The following is a 25,478-nucleotide window of genomic DNA, read 5'->3' on the forward strand; positions in this document are numbered from 1 at the left end:
AACTTACTGTATAATTATCTAAGCTGACACTTTGTGCTGACTGGATAAACAGTACGTAACAAAAGACAAGATTATATTTTTTTATCGGTATGACTGATATACTTGCTATAAAGTAATCAAACCAAATAGCTTTACTATTCAGTTATTTTTATTGCGTAGAAAACGAGAGCAAGCCAGTTGCGTGTCCGATCAATATCTAATCTTTGGAAAATATTGTTGTGTGTGAGTACCATAGAGGTGCGCAATGTGCGCATAGACAATAGACTGATTACAATATGTATCTTATCGCAGTTTCTTCTCACTAATTTTCTTATTACCACAAACAGTTAATTTTTCTTTTTAAGTTTTTTTTTATATTAGTTGCAATTTATTTTTAGTTTTATTTACTAGACTTAAGATTAGGTACTTAAAATAAGTATTATGTGCATGATTGTCATAAGTAAATACACAAACGTTAGTACAGTTCGTACCAAATAACTTTTCGCCTCTGAAGTTAGCCATTTTACACTTTTGTTGGTAAATTGACTATAGTGAATGAACTATTAGCCAACTTCACACAAGTAAAGCTTCTCGACAAGGTATGCGACAAATAAATATTTCTGGTTTCTGAAGGATTCAAATGTCTAACTTCAGACACAAAGTTATTTAGCGCGAACCCCAGCAGGGCCAAAGTCTGCCGGGGGCTGCGGGATTGTTCGAAAGAGTTACCGCGGCCCTGGTACATAAAAGGCCCTTACCGCTGCTAACCCACAGAGGGAGGAGTCATTTGATGATTTTTGACGTCGTTAAAAAACTATAGGAAGGTGTATTTTAATGAGTTTATTGAGCTCGAAACTTCTACGAATTACATTGAATTATAACGTCAAATACAAGGAACTAACTGTGTCATCCCTACTCTGAGCAATATAACCAATTTTATATACTGACTTGTCTTGTAGGCGCCAGACGTGAATCGGCGTCGCGGCCTTACGTCGCGGTGTGTCATAGCCCTAAAACTTGCGTTACTATGCTGAAGTAGTCATCTTTGTTTAAGTAATACGTTATTTTAAATATGTCTGTTAACTGGGTATCAGAAGGAGGGATGAATGTTTCTTTTAATCTGCTCGCTCTACAGCAAATAAATAAATTGCGTTGTTAAAAGGTTTGTGAAACTGCAACCTTTGTGCGCGAACAATTTAAGTGGAATCTTGCTATACTATTGAATGAAGTGATACACCTAGGAAAGTATGATCCGACATAACAGAATTATAATCAAATAAATAAATATAATATGGAGAAAACGAATAGCTAGACCATAGATGATTAAGTAGTTACCAGTATCTCAGACTCAAAGACTCACTGACTCTAATTTACGTGCAAATGTTAACCAACCGCATTGCAACTTCAAAGAAGAATGAGAAATGAAACTAATTTTCCGAGACATTACATTCGCAACTTGGAACCACTGAGAGAAACACAAAGATTCAGTTCATCCAAGTTCAGAAGCAATTAGTTAACTATGAGAAACGCAGTCACCTGTCCATTACGTTTAACTAAAATAGTTACCCTTCACTGGTCAGTGTGCAATGAACTCAGATCATGGAGAACAAAACGACTTGCGGAGATGTCATAACGCAACATCTCCTAAGAAAGTAGCGCGCCAAAATACGACAAAAGGGACGAGGAACGTTACTGCCTACGCCCTTACACGCCTTCTGTGAAACTTAAAGGGTGCTTTATTATATATATGTTACCGTAAGATTACAAACATCGTTAGATTACAATCTATCTCGAGAGATTGTAAACTGTCGAATTATTGTGAACCGTAACATCTGATTGCAATTTAACGCATTATTTTTCGCTATATTATAATCTATCGATGAGAAATTGTCAAATTGTCAACTGTCCGAAAGCTCTCTCTGATTGGTCAGTCTTTTTGTAAGATCGACCAATCACGACCAGCCGTTCTGTTCCCATGGAGTTCCCGTAGAGTTAGGAATGAAATAGAGGTGTCAGTTAAATAAAATAAATGCTCTTCAAAAATTCTTCAAGTATTAAATTTATATAAAAATAACTCTTATAAAAATACAGTTAGGTATTTTGTCTTCAAATACAAACTAATATTTAAAAATAAAATAAAAGGGGTGCTAATTAAACAGGCTTCTTTTTAATATCATTATTCGCCCCCAAAAATGTATGTTGCCTTCTAAATTACTAAGTCAGCCACAATTAATAAAGCGTCGAGCATCTAAATAATAATATCTTAGCCACGAGTTATCTTCCACTCTAAATACAACTCAGCATGATGGTTATTTTTTTGCATCTAAATTTGTAGCATGCATTCTAACAGTAAACTTCTTAAATACTATTAAATGACATCATAAAAATATTTATTTACCTTCTAATTTTTTAACTCGTACCTACTGAGTTTTTTGTTTAAAATATAACACATCCCATATTAATTGACCCAGCATGGAAGTAAGCATGCAACATGCAGCAAGCATAACTTCTGTCACGGCTCCGGCGCTGCGGGGCTCCGGCGGTCCCATGCGAGCTTACCGCTCGCAGGCCGCCTCGCCCCTCCGCGCCTACGCGGTTTTGAATTGCACTCTAGGGGTAGGGCAGACAAGACTACGTGGAGTCGGTTTTGCAGCGATTCGTTTTCGTCACTAACTTCAATTTTTAATACAATTTTTAATTGTGTGTAATTTGAGTCTTAAAAATTAAGTACAATTTTTGATTTTATAAAAAATTAAACCGTCACTTATTTTTGCACGTCAAAGAGCTGTGACACCGGGAGTTGCAAAGAACATTGTCTTTTTTGACGTTCTACCAATCAGCGCGCAAGATGCATTCCGTTCTACGCCAGTTGACAATTTGACCGCTCTACATCGCTCTCGATCTTACAAAAAGACTGACCAATCAGGGAGAGCTTTCGGACAGTTGACAATTTGACAATTTCTCATCGATAGATTATAATATAGCGAAAAATAATGCGTTAAATTGCAATCAGGTGTTACGGTTTACAATAATTCGACAGTTTACAATCTCTCGAGATAGATTGTAATCTAACGATGTTTGTAATCTTACGGTGACATATATATCAATCAAGAACACTTTTGGACGGATTGTTTTTGATGTGACAGGAACCCGAACATCTCGTTAGTTCTAGTAACAGATTACGCTTACCGTACGTTTGCTTGACCTACAAGAAGGCGCCTGACCTACCTTCGTTATGGCATCTCCACTATTTTTCCTTCCTCCGTGACGCAGATTTATTTCTCCAGTCGACCACTGACTGTTAAGATATTTATAGTTATATAGACTAAGGGGGTGATTTAACAGATGTGATGCAAGGTTCAAAACTTACTCGGAATCTGTAGGATTTGTGATGAGACTGGTTAACTAAAAATAGAAGGGTGTTCATGTAATATATTATTAGTCTTCAGTAGTAATTTTGTTTCTGTAAAACTATTTCTGGATTTCGAAATATGACTCTGGTTTTTTTTTCAAATTAATTTATACCGAATTCCCATAAAGACCATTCAATTTGACCTTGTTTATACATAATTATATTAACATAATTTGCTACACTTAATATAAACAAAACTAGCCCATCTATTCTTCGTCATGCAGTAATCACTCTTCTCATTTGCATAGTTTAACCAGCTCATAATACTCATAACATTATTGAGTAACCACGCAACATGCACAGTTACAAACTAAACGTAGATTATTATCTTTCGCCCTACTTAGTGAAGCGTTTAGTTTATGCGTTTGTGACAATCATAGGCCATGTTTTATAGAATGTGGGGCATTAGGGTAAAATTGAACGTCGATTTCGTGTTATAGATAAAATTTGTGATGGTTGTTTGTTTTTAAAATTGGGGTATTGATGGAGTATTTTTTGACTGTAGAAGTTTGAGTTATATTGATTGTGTATAGTTTAAGGTAGCGTTGAAAATATGTATTTCGTATTTGTTTGTAGTAATTGACAGTATTTTAATGTAATTTAGACAATAGTAGTTTTTAAAGTTCATTAACAGTCTTCTCACATTAGCAGATTTTTCGCTCGTTTTTTCATGACATTTTGTAGCGGCACTTGTTAATTATTTGCTATACATACCCGCCCATACGAACTGGGCGATGTTTTCGCTCTCTGAAAATCTGCCAGTGTGAAAAGGCTGTTAATTTTTTTAATACATCATACAACAGAAAGATAACCTAAAACGAATTGCCATTTAAGTAGGTGTATCTATCCACCCTTAGGCCGGCAATACACGGATCGCTTGAAGCAGTCAGGCAGGGGCGACGGCTTGAAGCTGTGGACTGCTCACAGAACTGCAGAGTTCTATAGATGCACATACATGAACCGCTGGAGCAGTTGCAACTGATGGCAGCTTGAAGCTATCGCCCCTGACTGCTTCAAGCGGTCCGTGTATTGCCGGCCTAACTGCGTTCAAATTCGTGTTTATACATATACTTGAATAGTATTAAGTTTGCCCATAGGAGGAATTTAGCCTACTGCTATCACGCTGGCCAGACGGGTTGATAGAGGGTTTTTTTCCGAGTTGATAGAAGCCGAAAATCGATCTCAGTGGCGTGCACTTGGAGAGGCCTATGTCCAGCAGTGGACTGCGATAGGCTGATGATGAATGAAGTTTGCTGCCAATGTGAAATGTAACATTCACATCTTGTACGTCTGTAGTTAGTTATTACAGTAACAATGTGTTCCCCCCTCAGCAGATGAGCGGCGGGTGCGGGGCGGGCGCGGGCGGCTCGGGCGCGGCGCGCGGGGGCTCGCTGCGCACGCCGCTGGCGCGCACGCCTGTCACCTTCAACGCCTCGCAAGTCGCCAGTGAGTGTCCTACCCACCTACATACCCACCTACACAGCTAGGGAGCCAGAATGAGACCATTCATACAATTGGCCATCAACAATATCTTTTATCCAAGAAAGAGCTTGGAATCAGGCGATACTCTGCTGAAACCCATAACAGGAAAAATATATACCCCTGCTCTCAGACACATTTAATGATTACTTAGTTCACTCGTTAGTGACGCATTGTCATACAAATCCTTCACTAAGGAATTGCTTAAGTAACCATTAAATGTCTCTGAGTGCGGGGGTAAATGTTAATTCTGCGAGACAATAAATTGAAACTTACACTCGACGCGCTCGGGCTCCCGGCGCCCTCATGTGCTTAAACAAACGGTAAATTTATTTCTATTTATGCCATCTCCTAAAAGTGCCCTGTGAAGGGACGAAACACGGTATCAGTTTATTATCTCGCAGAATTAACACTAAATATTTTACTAGCACTAAATGCATCAATATTTGAATCGAGGTTAAAATTTGTACTAAGAAAATTCAGTAGCAACTTTTGGCGTCTAAGTTTCGATACTTAGAAGAAGTTACCTTCGCAGGGCACATGGGTTCAATCAGCAAAGACTGATAAACTGGAATATTGGGGAACTCGCCGCTTTGCTTTAAGGTAGGAAAGTGCCCATTTTACGAAGATTGTAGTTAAATGTATGTAAGGAATGTTGCTAAGGAAATTTCTAAGCGCCTTGTTGACACTTCTCGTGACCCAAGGGCTGGCTGTTCTCGCCCAACGTTCAAGCATTGCCATTCAACGTGGCAATGCAGCCAGCCTTTTGGGTACACTGCCGGGTGACAGCGATGAGGACCAATTATTCGACGCCTTTTATTAGTTTTAAGTTTCTTTTTGTGTAAATATAGATTTAGTTTATTTTAAAATAATGTACAGAAATAAATACAGTATAACGCCGAATCGCCAATTATTCGAATCGATTCTAAGCTGCTATACATCTATTATTATTTTGAAATTTTATACTTTGTATTTGTTTCTAAGACCTGATGGGGCTGCAACTTACTTCACTAGAGTGGTCCACTTTAGTGCAAAACTGGGTTTATCAAGCTTTATGCAGGTTTAATCTATGAGGGACGGTTCCTTTTTCATTATAAACGGTCTATGTCCGATTACCGAATTTTCTATTTTCCGGATCGATCTCGGTCCCAATTAAATTGGAATAATCGGCGTTCTTCTGTATTCTATCATAAAATAAATGTGATTGTATGTTTGTAGAAGCGAAACTTCAGGCGGCGCTGTCAGAGGAGAGCGGGGGCGGGAGCACGACGAGCGGCGTGAGCGGAGTGAGCGGCGTGAGCGCTGTGAGCGGCAGCGGCTGCGCGCGGTACTGGGCGGCCGCCAAGCTGCCGCACCTGCCCGCGCCCTCCTAGCGCCCGCCCTCCGCACGACGCCTCGCCAAGGTAAGCTTCAGTTCATATTTAGTTATGCACAAGACGTCCGAACCGACTGCGCACCTAAAGTTAGCTCACTGGTTGAACAGAGGAAAATTACGTTCCTAAAAATAATATCAAGTTAACATTTGACTTCAGACTCGCTTAATTACTTCGGTTGCATCAAATATGGCATGAAATATATGCTGAGTTTATCAAAATGTGCACTAGATGAAACTGTCATGTCATCGGTATAACATTGGTCAACAGCACTTAACAGCACAGCATTGGTTATTTTGTCACAAAGGTGAAATGTAAAATTTCTGGAAGAACATTTGATACATAATCGAAGTCCAGAACATAAAGTTGCACTAGCACGTCGGGATTTAGCTTTCAAAGGATGACTAATGGCGCCCAATTTTTTCCTGGCTTTGGTTGTCATTTTCCGTCAGTTTCTCTAATGTTAAAAGGGTTTTTTTATCTCCCTTCACAATTGGAATAATAGTTAATGCTTTTGTGGCAGGTGTCGTCCCTGGAGGCGCCGCGGCGGCTGGGCGGCGCGGGCGGGCGGCTGGAGCTGGAGCGGCGCTCGCTGGACCTGGAGCGCGAGCTGCGGCCGGACCGCGACTCCGACGTGTCGCTCGACGACCGCGACCACCTCGTCTGACGCCCCTATTGATCTCAGTAACTCTATGACTAAACGTGTAGTGGAATTGTGACAGTACCCCCGGTTTTCTATATATTGACGTGAACGGGTGTGTCGGTGTTAGTGCCTGTGAGTCTCGTTAGCAGTCGACGCGAAACGGCGCCGTCTCGCACAAAATTCCCTCGAAACCCTAGATTAAGCGAACATGTGTGACTAAAATAATTTAACAATTTTCTACAGAATCAAATGTTCATTCATTTTAATTTTTGAATAATTCGATGTTAAGTTACATTTTGTGTAATTAGTTAATTTGTCTCAAGTGATATAATGAAGCTGTATTCGTAACGAAATGGTGACCTTATAATCGGAATTCTTAAAGGATATAAGGGTAGTTAGTTACAAGGCCTTTGAAACTAGGTTAAGAAGCTAAGCTACGCGATTTATTTGTCGATTAGCGTAGTGGATGTTGTGATTCATTCATATGATTTTACATAATGATTTGTAAAGCGCTTATGTACTCGTACCGGTAGAAATATATAATATTGTATCTTGGGCCATACATATGGAAAGTTACATTTATTATATAGCGCATGTTAAGTACATTTTACAGCATTTTATTTTACTACTTTTAAACAGATGTTTTTCATATATTTTTGTCGTGGAAAGTATGTCAAACATATCAGTCGAGCATTTGTCACTTCTGCCGATGTGGTTAAGAAATCGAGGTAACTAGTCGGCCACTGAACCTAGTCCAAACTATATGTAAGGTTTAGGTTTTACGTTAGTCTGTAAGAATTGATTCAATTATGTTGTGGAGCGATTCTTGCGATGTGACGATTGCTTACCTCGACGAAGCCGAACAAAGTTATATAACTTCATCTTTCGCATTACGCTAGTAATTTAGTTTAATGGACTACTTAAATAAACCTCTATGAACAAACTAAATAACCATTTAACTAAATCACCAGCAAATTGTGAAGAAATCTTATGTCTCATTTACATTAGGTACACGATCCATATCGGCGCCTTTTTGAGGGCGCCAAGTTTTGGCGACTGTTTAAGTCGGCGCCTTCGACTTAATATAAATGAGGCACTTAGAGATCGCTCAAGTTGACTGTGGTTAGCGTGCCGTGTTACGCATCCAATGGAGACTGATATACTTCAACGGATCGTAGAACTGTTAACCACGTCTATCTGAGCGATTTTAGGGAATCCTGTATTTGATACATCTAGTGCAATATGTTTGACATAAAAGTTTAATTTCGTCTTCCTCATATTATATTGTATTTGTAACAATTTACAAAGGGCCTATGATGTTTATTCGATTAACATGCATTTTTATTTTTTTCGAATTAGTTTATAGAACTTCTTATATGTAGACACTTGTAATATGCTTACAAATGAATTGTATTATTTCGATTTTGTGGGAATGTAGTAAGAGCAAGCACTTATGCAACTTTATTTATATAGTAATAATATTATGTGTGAAAATAATTTACCCTATTATAATGAATTACGTATTTGATATATTAATTTCCCACAATGTTGTAATAACGTAATGTACAAAGTTTTGGAAATATTTTAACCTTTGATACCCTATTTAATGAGCAGGATAATTCCTGTGTATTTTATATGTATAGAAAACGACCAATTGAGCGAAGGGTTCTATATTTACGCGGCGGAACCCTAATTGTTAAAGTTCCGTACGTGCTTGCTTCCCGAATGTATTTTATCATTTGACCTATCTCACTATACTCAATATAGCATTTTTATTTCAATTATATTGTGTTTAAGTTGACTGCCGTTTTCTTATAATTATGCTCAATGATAGTTTAATGTCTTATTACTCTGGATTGTCTAATCTAGACATTAATACAATTGTGCGATGACCTTAGTTTATTATTTGTGACGTGAAGATACATAATATTGTATGTTACGATTAGCAAAACTGCAGTTTGTAGCTTATTCTACCCGAGTTGGTGTCGTGTTTGCTTATTCAGCTTCGAGTCTATGTACAGCAGTGTTCTGTTTACAATCACAATTTGTGTATCGTCACGCGTCAATAGCGTTTTAAGGTATTTAGTCAATTATTGTATAGCTTTTTTTTTAACTTTGGAAAGTGGGCTGAGAGTCAGCGATCACAGCCCGCGTGTTGCCCACTTGTGCTAACGTGTGTCCGACGTGCGAGCTCCGCTTGGCATAGATCAGTATTAATCATTATGTTTCAACTCTCGACTCGCAACATTACTGCCAAGTACATATAGTTAAATTAAGTATCGTTTGCTATAACATGAATATAGCAGGACTTCTAGTTACTACAAACATTGTAAGCTTTCGTTGGAACGCATTTCTCTTATACCTAGTTATTTTTTGTGAAATATTTTTGTTCTCATTTTATATGTAAAAGCTGGTGTTTCACCTTGAAACTCGTAACTACAATGTGAATATAAAATAAATGAGTTATACAAATAAATTACTTTTTTCATTTAGAAACCTCTGATACATGGCAGGACGTTTTTAACTGACTTTCCGAAAAAAGAGGAGGAGGATTCAATTAGAATTACAAACATTCATCATCATCATCATCATATCAGCCATAGAACATCCACTGCTGAACATAGGCCTCCCCCTTAGATCTCCACAGATACCTGTTGGAGGCGACCTGCATCCAGCGCCTTCCGGCGACCTTTATAAGATCGTCTGTCCACCTTGTTGGTGGACGTCCTACGCTGCACTTACTAGTCCGTGGTCGACACTCCAGCGAACATTCCATATATTTTATTAACTTGAGAAAACCAAGCTATATAAAAGCGTTATTAATGGAGAGACAAATCCAATTTCAATGCAGTCAGCCATGCCACGTGCCCAATTTTCCTTCTATCATTATCATGCGAAAATCTGAGAATTTCAATTCTCGTAAACCACTTCACTAGTTAAGTAATTCTAGATAACTGGGAAACTAGCGAGCCTCTGCAAATACTGATATGCTTTTGATTCATTCCACACAATTCCTTGATTTAAGAACTGAGAAAAGAGTTTAAATGAGTAGGTATTTATGAACATATTTACATTCTTAAAGAGTCCTTGCAGTTTCTTGCCGACTTCTCTCCATGAGACCAACTTTTTGAAATCGTGCAAATAGTATAACGTTTCATACGAGCCTATTTAATATAACTTACACGACGATACCTAAGGTTTTTTAAAAATAGGTCCTTGATCAAAAGTGAGGAGTAGATTTTTGGCATTAAAAGTGATCTCACAGAATCGATGCCGGAGGGACATACATTATCTGATACCTATGAACTTATAAGACTAGGTGAAAAGCTACAGCCAGTCTTATGGAAGGGTAAAAAAGTCGAAAGTTAAAAATTGGGGCATCTTTGGGAACATTTGATTGACCAGGGTCGATTACAATTCACATTCGACTACGATCCATTCACGAGTCGATTACGATTGAAGCGTATGTGGCATTCCGCAATTTTTTCTTTGAAATAAACGTTTTTATCCTTTTCTGTCATTCAATAATGAATCATTTTGTCTGCAAACGATTTACGATTGCAATATCCACATCCAGACCAAAATCACCAAAATAGCAGACCAATTGCAAACCAATCGAATGACGTTGGAATACGATTGGTCTTATATTAGGAGCAGAATGCCCGATATGGTTAAAACTGCTATTGCGATCATATTGCGATTCGATTTCTATTAAATTTTGACACTATTAGGAAAATCGGGCCCCTGTCTGCCGACATTGCACATAGATAGTGAGTGAGAGTATGCGTTATAAAGATCATAATATCTGTTCCAAGAGTATGTAACAATAATTACATCAGCAGTTTTATGATGCTCCGGAATCTCTGTTATCTTTCGCAATTTGCTTTGACGTTGACAAAATAATAAAAAGATACCATCGGCAGTAAAATGTTACGTTATTGTGCCTTGCAATGTTCACTTGTCGAGATCGTGATTTTCAGAACGAACAGACTATGTACGAATAGTTCTTATTGCTGTCAGTATTATTGGCTGGCATTTGACCATCTTTGGCAGCCATTACGGATAGTCAGAAGCCAGTAAATCTAACAACAAGTCTTACCTAAGGAGGCCAGATAGGAAATCGCTGCTAGTAAAACACTGGTACTCTCTGAAGCTGACCCCAACATAGTTGGGAAAAGGCTAGGCAGATGATGAATGAATTAACCGTAGAATTTCTCGACGCAAAGACATTAAATAGTTCTTCAAATCTGCCCAGTAATTACTGAAATTAAGCAAACAAACTCTTCAACAGCTTAACAATTTTTTAGTTTATTATTTGCCGGTCGAGAAAAGAACTTCTGGTAGCAACCAACTCCCCAAATCTAAATCATATCTCTAGTAGAGATTAAAACTAACGAATTTAATCTTACGACGATCTTATTTTTATCTCGGGAATTTTGCTGTTTTACCTTCAATTGGTTTGTTGTCTTGTTATCTTATTTTATTTATGTTTGTCATCTTATATTTTGCGATTACGTATCTTTTCCTATTACCTCTTAGTTGCTCTCGATTCAAGGGTAGATACCAATATTGAAGGCTATAGATGTTTTTTGATTGTTCGAAATAGGGTCACAGGGATATGATTGATGTTTTTGTAAGGCATTTTACCGGCATGTGATCTTAGCAAGTCGTGGTTTCCTAGTGGGTAAAGAACCAACCTCTCGAGTATGAGGGTGTAGGTTCGATACCAGGTCAGTCAAGTACCAATGCAACTTTTCTAAGTTTGTATGTACTTTCTAAGTATATCTTGGACACCAATGGCTGAAAAAAAGGTGAAGGAAAACATCTTGAGGAAAGGACTACAAAGTCTGAAATCAAGCGAAATGAGCAAGCGTGGTGATTAATGCTCAATCCTTCTCCGTGTGAGAGGAGGCAGTGGGACGATAAAAAGGCTGTAACAGTAACAGATCTTAGCAAAATTGTCACGCATTTATTTTCGCGTTTTCACTTCCGTCCCGTCGGAACTACTGCCCGTACAAAGATACAATATAGCCTATATTACTCGGGAAGAGTGTAGCTTTCGAACAGTGGAAGAATTTTACAAATCAGGTTCAGCAGTTTCGGTGCCTTTCGGGTACAAACAAGACAATGTTTCATCTTTATTGTCAGTAAAGATAAGTACTTAAATCGATTATTTTTTCTATTAAGTCCCGTTACTAATCAGGTAAAATTGTTAATCTCTGGTCAATTAATTGGTTGGTGACATGCCGACGACTTATTCTTTAACAGCGCTTTTACGCTGACCGATTTACCACGTACCAACTGCTCGTACAAAAACCGGGCGACAAATCAGCTGGTGTGAAGGCGCCGTATAATTAAACGAATTGATATTCATAACAATTCTAAAAGCAAAATATTTTTAGCTACTTATGCATAAGTGCTTCTATTACTTCTATTAGTATCTTTAATGTAATTTTGTAAGTGTGTCGATTAGTTTAGATTATGTAACTGTAAAATTGTCAATACACTATTGCATTTGGTTCCCCTGTAATAATAGTTGTATTTTGTGATAAATAAATAAATGACTTAAGTAGGTACCTATTCTTATGAGTGTGTATTGAGAAATTCAAAATTACTCATAAGATCACTTCCATTCTATTTTCTGCTACACGCGTTCAAATAACTATTTATCGCCGTAAAGTACTTTATCTTAGATCTTACAAATCGGTCCGAGCGCTTGCAAAGTTAAACAATAGCCATTATTGTGTCTGAGTTTTTCTTAAGAGGAAAATACTTACCTAGTACCTACGTGGACACTGCAAACTTTCAGTCGGCCGATAGTTTGTTTGGGCTCATGAGTCTGTATGAATCATGTATGAATATGAATGGGTAGTACACACATTACAAAGATCAGGTATTTAGCTGGTATCAGACCGAAAAAACGTTTGCCAACCATCTGGGGCCCGATTCTCCTAAGTTAATAATTTCAAAACTGAATAGAAATTGAATCGCAATATCAGTTTTAACCATATCGGGCATTCTGCTACTAATATAAGACCAATCGTATTCCAACGACATTCGATTGGTTTGCGATTGGTCTGCCATTTTGGTGATTTTGGTCTATACGGTAGTTTGCTCTACAATCATATTGTAATCGTAAATCATTTGCAGACAAAATGATTCATTATTAAATGACAGAAAAAGATAAAAACGTTTATTTCAAAGAAAAAATAGCTGAATGCCACATACGCTTCAATCGTAATTGAGTCGTGATTGGATCTCAGTCGCATGTGAATCGTATGTCGCCTAAGTAAAATTAGGAGAATCGGGACACATAAAAACAAGACAAGGAAAATTATTATAACAAGACCAGGTATCAGACCGAAATATGTTTGCTAACTTGTTGTTGTTGTTTGTTGTTTGTTACTATCGGCCGACTGTTTAGTCTGCAGTGTACGGGTACCTACTCTCATTTTACACTGTAAGTACCTAAGTATAAAATGCATTTTTAAGACTTTTGTAAAACAAAGGAAATTAGAAAAAATTACATTTGTCCATTCAGTTTTTCAATGATTTTGATTTGAAAATCAGATGAGCGTATACAATAGACTATTATACCAAAGCAAGTAGGCTTATTATGGGTGAAGCCTCGGGGAACAACCTGACTCACAATATCCTGAAGAGATGAAAGAAACAATTATGTACCTAAAGAAACACATTAATTATAAAATAAGTTTATTTGAATTGAACCGTAAAATTGCACAGCTCAATATCTCAGTTGGTTCCAAACCATTTCCCGCATTGATATTAATGCAAATACTTAATGAGAGTTACATTATCTCACCGATGCAACAACTTCACAACTCCATGCGGCCTTCTTCGAACGCAACGTTTGTCGCCGACATACACAGTTAACACAGTGCTCTGCCGGCCGCCATTGCTGTCACTTCGCGCATGCTTCGCGCCAATTCGGCTGTCGATTTGCCGCGCGTTGGCGCGAAAATCATTTGACATTTTACTGTGCGATTTTTTGAGTGTCTGTGGTTTTGTGAATTTGTGAAAAGAGTTTGGTTGCATTTGTGTGTGTTTTTGTTTTTGGTAAGTTTAATTTATTATTTTTATTAATATTTATATTGAAGAAATTCAGGTGATAAATTAAGTTGCGACTTAATTGTTTCAGCCTTTGTTTGTATATGCAGGATTCGTAATGCAGTTAACCTTGTAACGATTTTGGCGTATCTTTGTCTGAAAAACCTACCTTTAATGAATATTTAATTCATACAAATATAGCTACACAAATCTTATTTAAAAATAATTCTGCTTGTTAAGACATAGATCTTCGTACGGGCGGCTCACAAACTACAGTTAAATATGAATAATAAACATCAAAACAGCTGGTACTCTAGAAAATTAAACAATGAATAGAATAGTATTTGAACTTAGGTACCTAGTCGATATTTAACTCCACTTGTAGACTTTAAAATACATATTTAAGAGCTCTTCCGCTGAAAGCATCTTTGGCTGAAAGTATCCAAAACTATTTAGTCTCGAATATTAATTAAAAAATATATTTCTATTGCCATTAAAATAGCCTTTGCATTATAATGCGCAAATATATTATAATTTGCCTTACTAGCTACCTTAGTTATAAACTTTCCTTCTCGTCTCTATCCATCTAAAAGTTGTCTGAAAAGGATCACTCTTAGCAATTTGAGTAAGACAGCTTCGTATGTTTCCGACTTTACTTAGTATTTAAGTAAAAATTTGCTGTAGGTAAGATTTAAATAATACAGTATATAGGCATATATTTACAAAGAAAATTCGAATAAGAACCTTTAAATTCCAATATCTACTTGGCTAAAGGCGTTCGCGTTGATGACTTGACACTAATTACTTCTAAACTCTAATGAGTTAATGCATTATAGTGTAATCAGTAGAATTATGGTATGGCAATTTTCTAATTGGACTACTTACATAAGTACATAGAGTACAGATTTTAAAAGTTAGTTAGGATTAGAATGTAAAAATAATAAATAAATCGCGCAATCTATAATCGATTTTAGAATGCATTTAGCTGATTTCCCGCTGTTTTACCCAAATCTCGTGAAAACTATGTCACTTAACATATAACAACACACACATAGCGTAACTTCCCAACAGTAAAATTAACTTTTCTTATCGTTTCAGTCTTTAAAAACAACGGATAAATAAACAAAACAAAAAACCTCTTAAATACCTCTAATATAGATAAAACAATTCTCTCGCTCAAGTGTTAGGGAAAATAAAAACATTATTTGGGAGTTAACACCTTAATGTAATTTTGTAACATAGACAACGATGGATACAACTAGTAGAGTAACTTTTACGAGTAAATCAATACATGTCTGTAATTTTATTTTATTTTCATCAGGTACTCCTATCTGTTCTAACCCGTAAATTAGTGGTTCCAAAGTCTGCATTCTACTTATAACTTCTCGAATTAACTTTATCCTCAATCAGTCGGATTTTTCCTTTTCCTCACAGTGCGAGGCTGTAAAATCTTGTAACATTTCAAATGATATCTAACTCCTCTTATCTGTCAATAAGCATATTACAATGATAACATTATATTATGTAATAAAACAATAAATGTTGAGTATACGGTAGAGCACGCACGTTTTAGTCGGGATAACGATAAAATTATTGGTTTGAAGTTGAATGATTTTATCTCCTACGTAGGATAGGTAAGAAACTAACAGGCTAACAGTTAGAATAAGGTGTGAAATATACTAAATAGTTCAATGACATCTTAAAAGCAAGTGAAATTGAAGATAATATACATAGCTACATGTAGGTAGTTATTGAAGCGATATATCGATAAATATATAACTAAGCTATTTACAAAAAATGCTTGAAGTATTTTTTGTATTAAACCTGTACATCAAAATACAGCGAGATGTAATATTTTTCATTTAAATCGTTGAATTTCGTTTTATATGAAAAAATCGTTATAATTTCTAGTAAATCAAATCCAGAATAATTTATTTGGAAGTAGAACTCAAAAACCTTCCTAGTTACGAGTAAACATAATTAAGTACAACATACTAGATGTTTGCTGAAAATATTTTCCATGTTTGCTGAAAAATCCGGTAACATCCAATTTGTACTTAGGTGTAATTTTCACGTATTTCATGTTAGTTTTTATTATATACATAGGCATGTTTATTACTAGTATTCAGTCGCCGATTTACACGCGTCCCGAGGGAATTTTTCGTGAATGTGGATAAAAAACTATGCTACTGCCAAGTTTCGTTTAGATTTTATTCAGTAGTTTAGAAAAAATAGAGTAGAAAAATTAGCACATACAAAGAAAAATTTGCATATCAATCGCGTTTGTAATACAAATGTGATAAGTCTTATATCACTTAAGTCTTATTTAAATCTTAATTTTATACCAACTTATTTGGGCTCAAAAAAGTTTTTCTGTGACAAACAGACAACCCTGTAAACAAGGTTGTTTTGGTATTTTTTTGGCAAGTATATCGAAGGTCGTTAAGATCACTGATCTACGGTTTTCAATGGTATTTGGTAATGTCAAAATTACACGTTATTTCTCAGGTACCTTCCTATTTCAGTTTTATTTTTGTGAGTTGTTTATTTATCAAGGCATTTAGAGTGCTCGCACAGTTTGTTTTGGCTCAAAAATAAATATGGAGATCAATGGAAGAGAAGAACGCACATTACAACGATCAGAGGTCAGTAGGTCGTCTTAGGAGATCAAACCGACTGAAAACTTTGATAGGATTAAAGATTTTTTCTAAAAAAAAACAGACCAGCGGGTCGACTGTCGACCGACTGTTTAGTCTAGTCAAAGTATTTTTTTTTTATTTCAAATAGGCCTATAGAAGCTCTTTCGAAACTGTACAAGAGAGTTGTTGAATCTGAAATGTACACTTAAAGTGCCTGCCGAATTTCGATTATCTCTGATTATTGTATTTGATTGTGGTCATAAATAATATCATTAGCTGGTTAACATTTGCATCGCCCCGTGTGGGGACTTTACCACGGTGATTGCAAGACAGCGGATATGATTCAAGTTTCGCACGTCATAGGAGACCTGTCTAGTGGGTTGCGGCCATTACTCCGCATCTCTGACGTCATTATGGAGAAGATTCTCAAAGATAATCCTGTAGATAGAAAATTATGGAGTATGAAAACATGATGCGCAGACCCTAAATAAAATTGTGATTATGGCAGGAGGATGATGATGAGTCCTGTGCCTACATTGATTAATGTGATATAATAATCATATGATTTAATGAACGACATACCCGATATATAGATTTATTTTATTTTCAAATATACAGGATGCGTCGTTCACAATCACATTAAATCCTATCGCATATACTTTATGATATTCTATGGCGAATTGTAAAAAAAATAACCTAATCCATTCAGTGGTTTAACCACAGGAGTCATTTTTCGTTTTTATAATTTACAACATCATGTGTAAAGCAGAGATAAAGCTAGGAGTATCGTATGTTTTGATCAGTTGACAGCTGTCAGTTTTCAAGGGAGAATTTCAGTTGTTTGTAACGACTGACTTTTATATGGTGTTCTAATTTTCGCACATTTTTATTCTATTTACTTGTTTGAAAATTTCATTTTTTTTATTTTTACGTATTTTCTTTTTTCTTTGTGTTAATCGACTTATGTTAACCAGTATATTAACGCATTTCATTTAATGTGATTGTGAACGACACACCCGATATAGTATGACGCGCACAATACTTTTGTCATCAGATTGTCGAACTCAGAATTCTACTAATTAGCCTATCTGTAATTGCAGGACCATAACAGTTTACAAACGGCACGTGTTACAAAAACGTGTGTTATGTTTGTAACTCCATGTAAAAGCTAAATATGAGACCATTAGGTTCTGTAATTGTTTCCGCTAGAGATTTTACTGCATAAGTGTTATGATTCAGAAATGTAAGCACAGTTGCAAACATTAATTTGTATTGTAGGTAGGGTTTATGTGGATAGAAATAAGTAAAAAAAAAATCAGAAAGAACATTTTCTCTCCGAATGTAGAATCTCATTGTTAAACACTGGATACTTAGCTGCAATCGGTTAGACTGAAGCCGACCCCGACGTAATTGGGAAAAGGCTAGGCTATTATGATATATATATTGATGATGACCTATTATAGAAAGTTGGCATAATATATTGAAGTCATGTTCGAAAGCGTGACCGCAGTCCTGGTACATAAAGGACTTAAGAAGGAACATGGTGGGTTTTAGTCAGTAAGAGTCTGACACTCCCTCACGCTACACCCACAGCGGGAAGGGTCTTTTGATGATTTTTGGCGCCTTTAAAAAAAGTCTACAATTGGAGGCATTCAGTCATAACTATAGTTTACTATTTTCATGTTTAAAATAAATAAACACAATATGTGTAGTTTTAAATTACGGTTTCATTTGATTGATCGGAAATTCTAGATATCGATTGTTATGATAACATATCGATAATATTTCATTTTGGATTGTTTACAAATTCCTTTCACGCAATATTAAGTGAAACTGTGTTAAAAGGAGTTTAGTGCCTTTAATATTAATAACCATTTGAGATAACTAGATGTTTCTCGCGACTTCACCCGCGTCTTCGAATTTCTTTCCGTGCTCGTATAAAAAATATTAGTCAGGGATAGTGTGGCTTCCCAACAGTGAAATAATTTTTAAAATCGGTTCATTAGTTCCGGAGCCTTTAGGGAAAAACAAGCAAAAAGATCCTCTTAAATATATATTCAGATAGTAACATTGAATTCCATCAAAACCCATCGAGTAGTTTTTGCTTCAAAGAGTTACAAACATACATCTTTTGTTGCATATTTTGTACCTACTCCTTTTATCGTTGAGAATAAAATAAATTGCTTTTCCATGGCGCAAGTTATGTTAATCATTAGTTTCACATTAACGGTACATTATAGCCACATTATAGTACTTTACCTGAAATTATTCGATAGTGCAATATACTTTAAATTGGTTAATAGTTTCATGGTAGTTTGAAGGCAAACAATACAAATGTAGGTTACGAATTGTCACACTTATTTTATACTAGCTTCTGCCCGCGACTTCGTACGCGGATCCTGTCCCTTATGCCAGCGACTACGGGCTCAGCAAAATTAAAGATCTGAATCGTCTGATATTGAATTTTAAGGGCCCGTTGACTTGGAAACAACGGAATACGCATAACCATTAGAAACGTTCCATATATTTAATTTTTGTACTTTAACGGCAAAAGCACAGCAGACTAAACAAAACGCTGAGAACTGAACCGCAATAGACGTGACCATAGGGATAAAAGTGGTGATTCTAATTAGTCCGCATTTAAGTTGTGAGTGGCAAAAATATTAGGTACACGTATTATTACGTAAAAAAACATTAAATAGATGACAAAGTCGTGGTGACTTAGTGGAAGTCGTGGTGGTTTAGTGGGTAGAGAACCAATCTCTCAAGTATGAGCGTGCGGCTTTGATTCCAGGTCTGGCAAGTGCCTGCCAATGCAACTTTTCTAAGTTCGTATGTACTTTCTACGTATATTTTGGATACCAATGACCGTTATTTGGAGGGGATGTTAAACTGTAGGTTCCGGCTGTCATTGAACATTCTTGGCAGTCGTTATGGGTAGTCAGAAGCCAGTAAGTCTTACCGAGGGGTGTTGGGTTGAGCGGGTAATCGGGTTGTGGAGGTCAGATAGGCAGTCGCTCCTTGTAAAACACTGGTACTCAGTTGCATCGTGACTGGAAGTCGACCCTAACATAATTGGGACAAAGGCTCTTGAGATAATAACGACAATAATAATGAGATACAGGCACCGCAAGACATCTGAGGCTGATGACGGGGAGTAGCGACCCCGCGGGGCTATATATACTGAGTTCTCCAGGGAGAGTATACTGTCCCCCATCTCCGGCCGGTCGGAGTGAACCATGACGGGGGTAGGTCTCACGCCTCTGGCTTGGCTTGGCCGTCCAGAGTGGAGTCGCTAGAGCAGGATTAGTAGCCCTGCTCGGAGGGTAGGTGCCTCATGGTAAGCACAGGGAGCGCGTAATCATCGTTTAAAGCCCACCGAGGTATCCTCACCCTACAGCCGCTCATGTACCTGTTGCCCTCTTGTTGCTATTCAGTGACTGGTTCCCGGGGGCCCAGTAAGTGAGGTGGCGAGTCTCCACCTGCCATTTTTACATGTACCTAATACATTGTCATCTACTAACATCCCATCACAATAGCCCAAGTACTTTTCCTCCATAGTTAGCAATAGTTTAGCACAGAACCGGGGATTGTCTTTTTTTAACGACGTCCACCGGGGATTGTCCTTGGGTTCATTTCTATAGTGCATAAAGGGATAATCGTTGGTTTTGTGTCACCATTTCATTAAAGTTGTCTCAAATGGGCTTCAGCGTGTTGGCTTCGGCCCCACGTTTGCCTCCCAAAAATTCGGGACTCTGTAGTCCCGAGATCTGGAAGAGACATACAAAATAATAATGAGATATAACGCAACAAAGTCGGAGAGTGGGGGCTCGTGACGCCACGTCTAGGTATGTAAAATTTGTACTAAGCAGTGACTTAACACAAAATTCAAGCGTCAGCCCCGGATCTTCAATTTTTTTCAGGCGGGGCAAAAACTGAAAAATGCCGCCCCGTCTACCTACCTACTTATGTTTATTTTCACCAACGAAAGTCCCTTTTTTGGTAGGTAAAGGACTTAAAAAAATGTGTCGAAATCATTGTAGTGAGCCTGTTGGCCAGGTTTAAGTTATGAAAGTCGAAACAGATTAAGGAACACAAAAAGTTAATAAGTTTTAAAAAGCGCTGTGAAGTAATAGGTAAGCAGTCGGAAGCGCAAACTTTTTTGTTTTTGAGGACTCCATAAATATTTTGTTTTGCTACATTTGATTTATAAAAGGTAAGACAGCGTGGATTCGACTCATGTTATCAACAAGGCAATGTCTGTGTAATATTGCGCGAGCGAAGCGAGCGCGAAATTTTTTGATTCTACGACACCAAAGTACCTGATTAAGTACATTGTCAAGCAACAGCGTAGCGAGCGCGAACTTTTTTAAGTTATTTGTTTGAAGACTCACAAATTATACTGGGAATTATGTACAAATAAAAAGAAACCGTGATTAGAGCGAGTGCCATTTGTGTTCGTTGATTTGGTGCGTCAATAAAAATAATAAACAATCAGAAAAATTGTACATAGATCATCATTTAGCCGCGAGCGTAGCGAGCGAGAATTTTTTCACTTACTTGGAGGATGTTAAAAGTGAAAAATAATCAAAATGATCAATTAAACAAAGCGAAGGCGACTTTTTTAGAAACTTTGCTTGTCATTATCATGATACAATGGAAGTTCCTTATCAAACGGGTGTAATTTCATCGAAATTTCCTGGTGGTGGGGCGTCCCGCGGCGCCCCTGAGACCGAGGCGCCCGGATTATTCGCACACCCTACACCATAGGCTAAGACGGCCCTGTGGGTAACTATTATGTTAATCTGTGATGTAGGATTTTAAATCAGGCAGCCGCCTGATTTTGCCGCCCCCTGAATTTGCCGCCCGGGGCATGGGCCCCGGCTTGCCCCCCCCTAGATCCGGGGCTGCAAGCGTGTTGTATCTTCGTTATTATTTGTTTGTGAGAGAGAGAAAAGAAAAATACGTGTCCATTATTTAAGGGTTATCTAAAAGACTATTTCATAACATTCATTTCTATACATTTCAAGTGTAGTATTGCTCTTGAAGTTCCACATCAGGTGTTCCAGATCTTCGATGTTTATACGTCAATAGAGAGTGCTTATCAGATTGAACCACTTTTGCTAAAACGTCATATCTTCATTTGCTATAGTCTAGCTGGGCCCCTGGAGTTCCACATCAGGTGTTTTAGATCTTCAATTTGTATAAGTCAATAGAAAGTGCTTATCAAATTGAACAACTTTTGCTAAAACATCATACCTGTATATGGTACAGAGAAGCTGGGCCCTTGGGGTTCCACATCAGGTGTTCCAGATCTTCAAATTTATTATCTCAGCTAAAAATGCTCATCACATGAAACAATTTTTGCCATGGCACCATTTTTGTATCTCTTATAGTTTTGTTGGTCTGTTGGAGTTCTACATCAGGTCTTCAAGTTTCGAAGATAAATTATAGCCTATATGTTGACCAGGCTTAATACTGATACAACAAAGAAAAAATCATTGAAATCCGTTCAGTAGTTCGGAAGATTAGCGTGTACAAACAAACAGACATACAGACATACAGACATACAGACAGAATTTTTTTTTTGGATTTGTGCTCCATTACTGTTTCTAAACCCCACCCAATTATTATTTTTTTAATATATTCAATGTACAGACACAGTTTTTTTACAGATTTATTATATGTATATATATAGATAACAATGATCAAGCCAGCCGTAAAACTGTCGCCCATTGGTCAAATCAGCCATTTCAACTGAAAATGGTTCTAAATCGGGTTTTATAGTTAAATGGTGTAAATCACCATCACCGTAAAAATAGTGTACTTGGTCTACACAAAATAACAGCTGTCAAAAGTACAGTCAACGTCAAAATAAGCCGAACAAATAAAAAAAATCAAATGTGCCTTATGGTCTCTGCACACAGCGGGCGCGGCGCGGCGGGACGGGACGGCGACGCGACACTGAGCAGTTGTATTGTACTAGATATTACGGAGGCCGCCACACAGAGCCGTCCCGCTCGACGCGACGCGACGCGACGTTCTAGTACATTGTGTCACGTCGCCGTCCCGTCCCGCCGCGCCGCACCCGCTGTGTGCAGAGACCTTAAGAACGTAAAGTTTCATAATTTCTTAATAACACAAACTCCAAAACTTATTTAACATCTTGAACTTAAAAAAAAAAGATCCCGACGAATTGAGAACTTCCTCCTTTTTGGGAAGTTGGTTAAACATAGTAGATGAATACTCTGGTAAGTTATCGACGAAACGGTGTTAAGCAATTTTGAAAATTTAGATAAAATTTGTCATTTGTTCGGCTACTTTTGACACTGATTGTACCTAACAATTTATTTGCCATTAAAACTAAAATAGTGTGAACGTACTACTTAATATTTTTTGTTCCTTGTTTACATACAATGTCATGCTACTTACAAGCTATTTAGTAGGTAATTACCTATTTTAATTTACCTAAACCATGTTTTTACAGTGAGTTTAACATAACCTTTTGTACGCTAAACTATGTGAATAGGCTTCAGATGAAAATCACTTTACATGCTATGAGCATGAAATTACTTACGTTTATTTACTAAACTAAAATGTTCGAACTGTATTATAACGTAAAGGCAATTTTTTGTTTGTTTGTTCGTACCCCTAAAGATTTCAGAAATTCCAACACTGTTGGAAACTACACTCTTCCGAGTAACATAGGCTACATTCTATATTTTATCCCGTTACGGACGGTGGTTCACACGGGACGGTGAAACTGCTAGCTTGTACATATTACAAAACCAGTTTGTTTGTTTTTTTTTAATGCGATAACCTCAGAAACTGCTGGTCTACTTTAGAAAATTCTTTGGTTCTATTGCATAGTTTCCACGTAGTTTCCACGGAGCACAGGTGAAACCGCTGCCAGAAACTATCACACATCTTCACAAAAATATTTATTCGGTGCAAAAGGTGTTTGAGCTAATTACTTTATGACACAGTTTTTATTTGTTTGTCATTTTATAATACATACTTACGTCTTTGCGTCATCGTCCTTTTAATCTTAAACAAATACTGAAATAATTGTACTTGTTTTTGACTTAACCGATATTCTAGAATGTGTGAAATGATTCATTAATTTAATTCACGTGAAAATTACGTACACATGGTAAACCTAATTTTTTAGTGCCATTCACTTTTATAGCATTTGGGCTAATCCTTCCATTGTTCTTCAGATTGTCCCATAAAGGAACCACCTTTGGGATTTTTGTCCTATGGGATTTATAGATTTATAGTGATTTGACACTGAAAAAAAAAAACAAACGAAAATTCGTTAGTGTGAAAGTGCTGTTAGATACCAAGTGATTAGTGAATTTGCCTCGAATTAATAAGGGTTTTGCTGATCCTGAAGACCCTTAAAAGATAAGGCTACATAACATAGCGATTATTAGGAAATCACTGGTATGAAAGGCCAACTAGGTACTAGCTATTACTATTGCAAGACTTATCACTTCAGTAGAATTTTGTAATGTTATGCAAGACAAATATTACTCAATAAACGAACTACTTATGAATCAAAGTAATTCATATCTGAATAAATAAATACTTACACTCAATTTAAAGATAATTTTCTCATGTAGTTTACATAGTTAATGTTTAAGAACACATAGTCCCGTTACAAATCATTGCAAGTCACTACCGCTGTGGCGTGCAAATGGCATTTGTAATGCTTTTCTACTACAAGTATGAAACGTATCTAACTAACTATCTTTGAAAAGGACGCTTAGACCGTACGGAATTGCGGAGAAAATGTGAGGGGACATAGAGACATCAACGATTATTTATAACTCCTTCTACCCCTAAGTCTTGAATTATTTGCATTTACAAATACAAATAGGTATGTGAAGGTAACTCTGTCGCGCTTTCAAAACCACTGAAACAAACTAAAAACATTTTGGTACATATATCTAGACACACGGCAGTGTGTCCGCCAAGTTCGAGCAAAAAAAGCGACACACCGGCCGTGGGTTATATTACACGAACCATTTCGGGCCAAATTCGACCCTCCTATAACTCAAAATCTATTTTATTTACACATATCAAATTTCTAGTATCTGTTGAGACCCCCTCACTTATCTAAAATACAAAATTTCATTAATATACCTATTGTAGGTCTTGAGATATTGACGTCAGAAAATCGCTCTTTTTGATGTTACTTGGCAAGTTTTAATAGAAATTAAATACTTGATTCCCTGCGTTTAGTAGGTTTTTTAACAAGGTGTGTGAAAACTTGCCAAGTAACATCATTAAAAAGTAACTATTTTTAACTGAGGTATGTGTATGGAACTTGGTACTTATTCAGATCTCACTTCTTTTATAGGCGAAGCATTCCCATATTATCGAACTTGGCAGTCTTTCACATTTTTGTTTTGGGTTGTATAGTCTAATAGAACCTGAAAAGGTTCTGATATTAGAATTTTAGAACAAACATCAGTCAGGAAGGTTGAAGCTTGCTCATGGAAGAACGTAGTTTCAGAAGAAGAAGATACTCCATGGTTTCATGATTTCACATCAAAACAAAGCTACATAATGTGTACATACATAAATGCATTTACTACGGTTATCACTGCAGCTATTTTAAAATGCACGTAGGTGGTAAACATGCTGGTACACTTGACATTAGCGAATGGTTCCTGCAAACTATAGTTCGGCCGTTCAGAGATTGAACTGACGACGTAACTTTGTAATGGCGTTGCAGTTACGATAAAAATTTTTTGCTGATTGTTTACCGTTTTAACAATTGATGAAATAAATTTAAAACAACATTATTATATCAATAATCAATGAATGTTATAATTTTGGTCCAAACTGAGTGTCAAATAACTTGGTAAACAATATTT

General features: G+C 36.9%; 2 protein-coding genes across 3 annotated transcripts in view; both read left to right on the forward strand.

Annotated features, from left to right (window-relative positions):
* LOC124642796 (dual specificity tyrosine-phosphorylation-regulated kinase 2) overlaps window positions 1-9,362 on the forward strand; it is a 165,841-nt gene extending 156,479 nt beyond the window's left edge. Inside the window, exons 6-8 of one of the 2 annotated variants that reach the window (XM_047181449.1) lie at window positions 4,723-4,837; window positions 6,089-6,273; window positions 6,767-9,362. The gene's annotated coding sequence lies outside the window, so the exon portion shown is untranslated. The remainder of the gene's footprint in view (window positions 1-4,722; window positions 4,838-6,088; window positions 6,274-6,766) is intronic. The other variant, XM_047181451.1, reaches the window with a different exon arrangement.
* A 4,514-nt stretch (window positions 9,363-13,876) lies between these two features.
* Window positions 13,877-25,478, forward strand: part of LOC124642593 (polyamine-transporting ATPase 13A3-like) — a 73,116-nt gene continuing 61,514 nt past the window's right edge. The window contains exon 1 of the mRNA XM_047181054.1: window positions 13,877-13,963. The gene's annotated coding sequence lies outside the window, so the exon portion shown is untranslated. The remainder of the gene's footprint in view (window positions 13,964-25,478) is intronic.

The sequence above is a fragment of the Helicoverpa zea genome, chromosome 25 (assembly GCF_022581195.2).
Source record: "Helicoverpa zea isolate HzStark_Cry1AcR chromosome 25, ilHelZeax1.1, whole genome shotgun sequence".
Taxonomy (NCBI): Eukaryota; Metazoa; Arthropoda; class Insecta; order Lepidoptera; family Noctuidae; genus Helicoverpa; species Helicoverpa zea.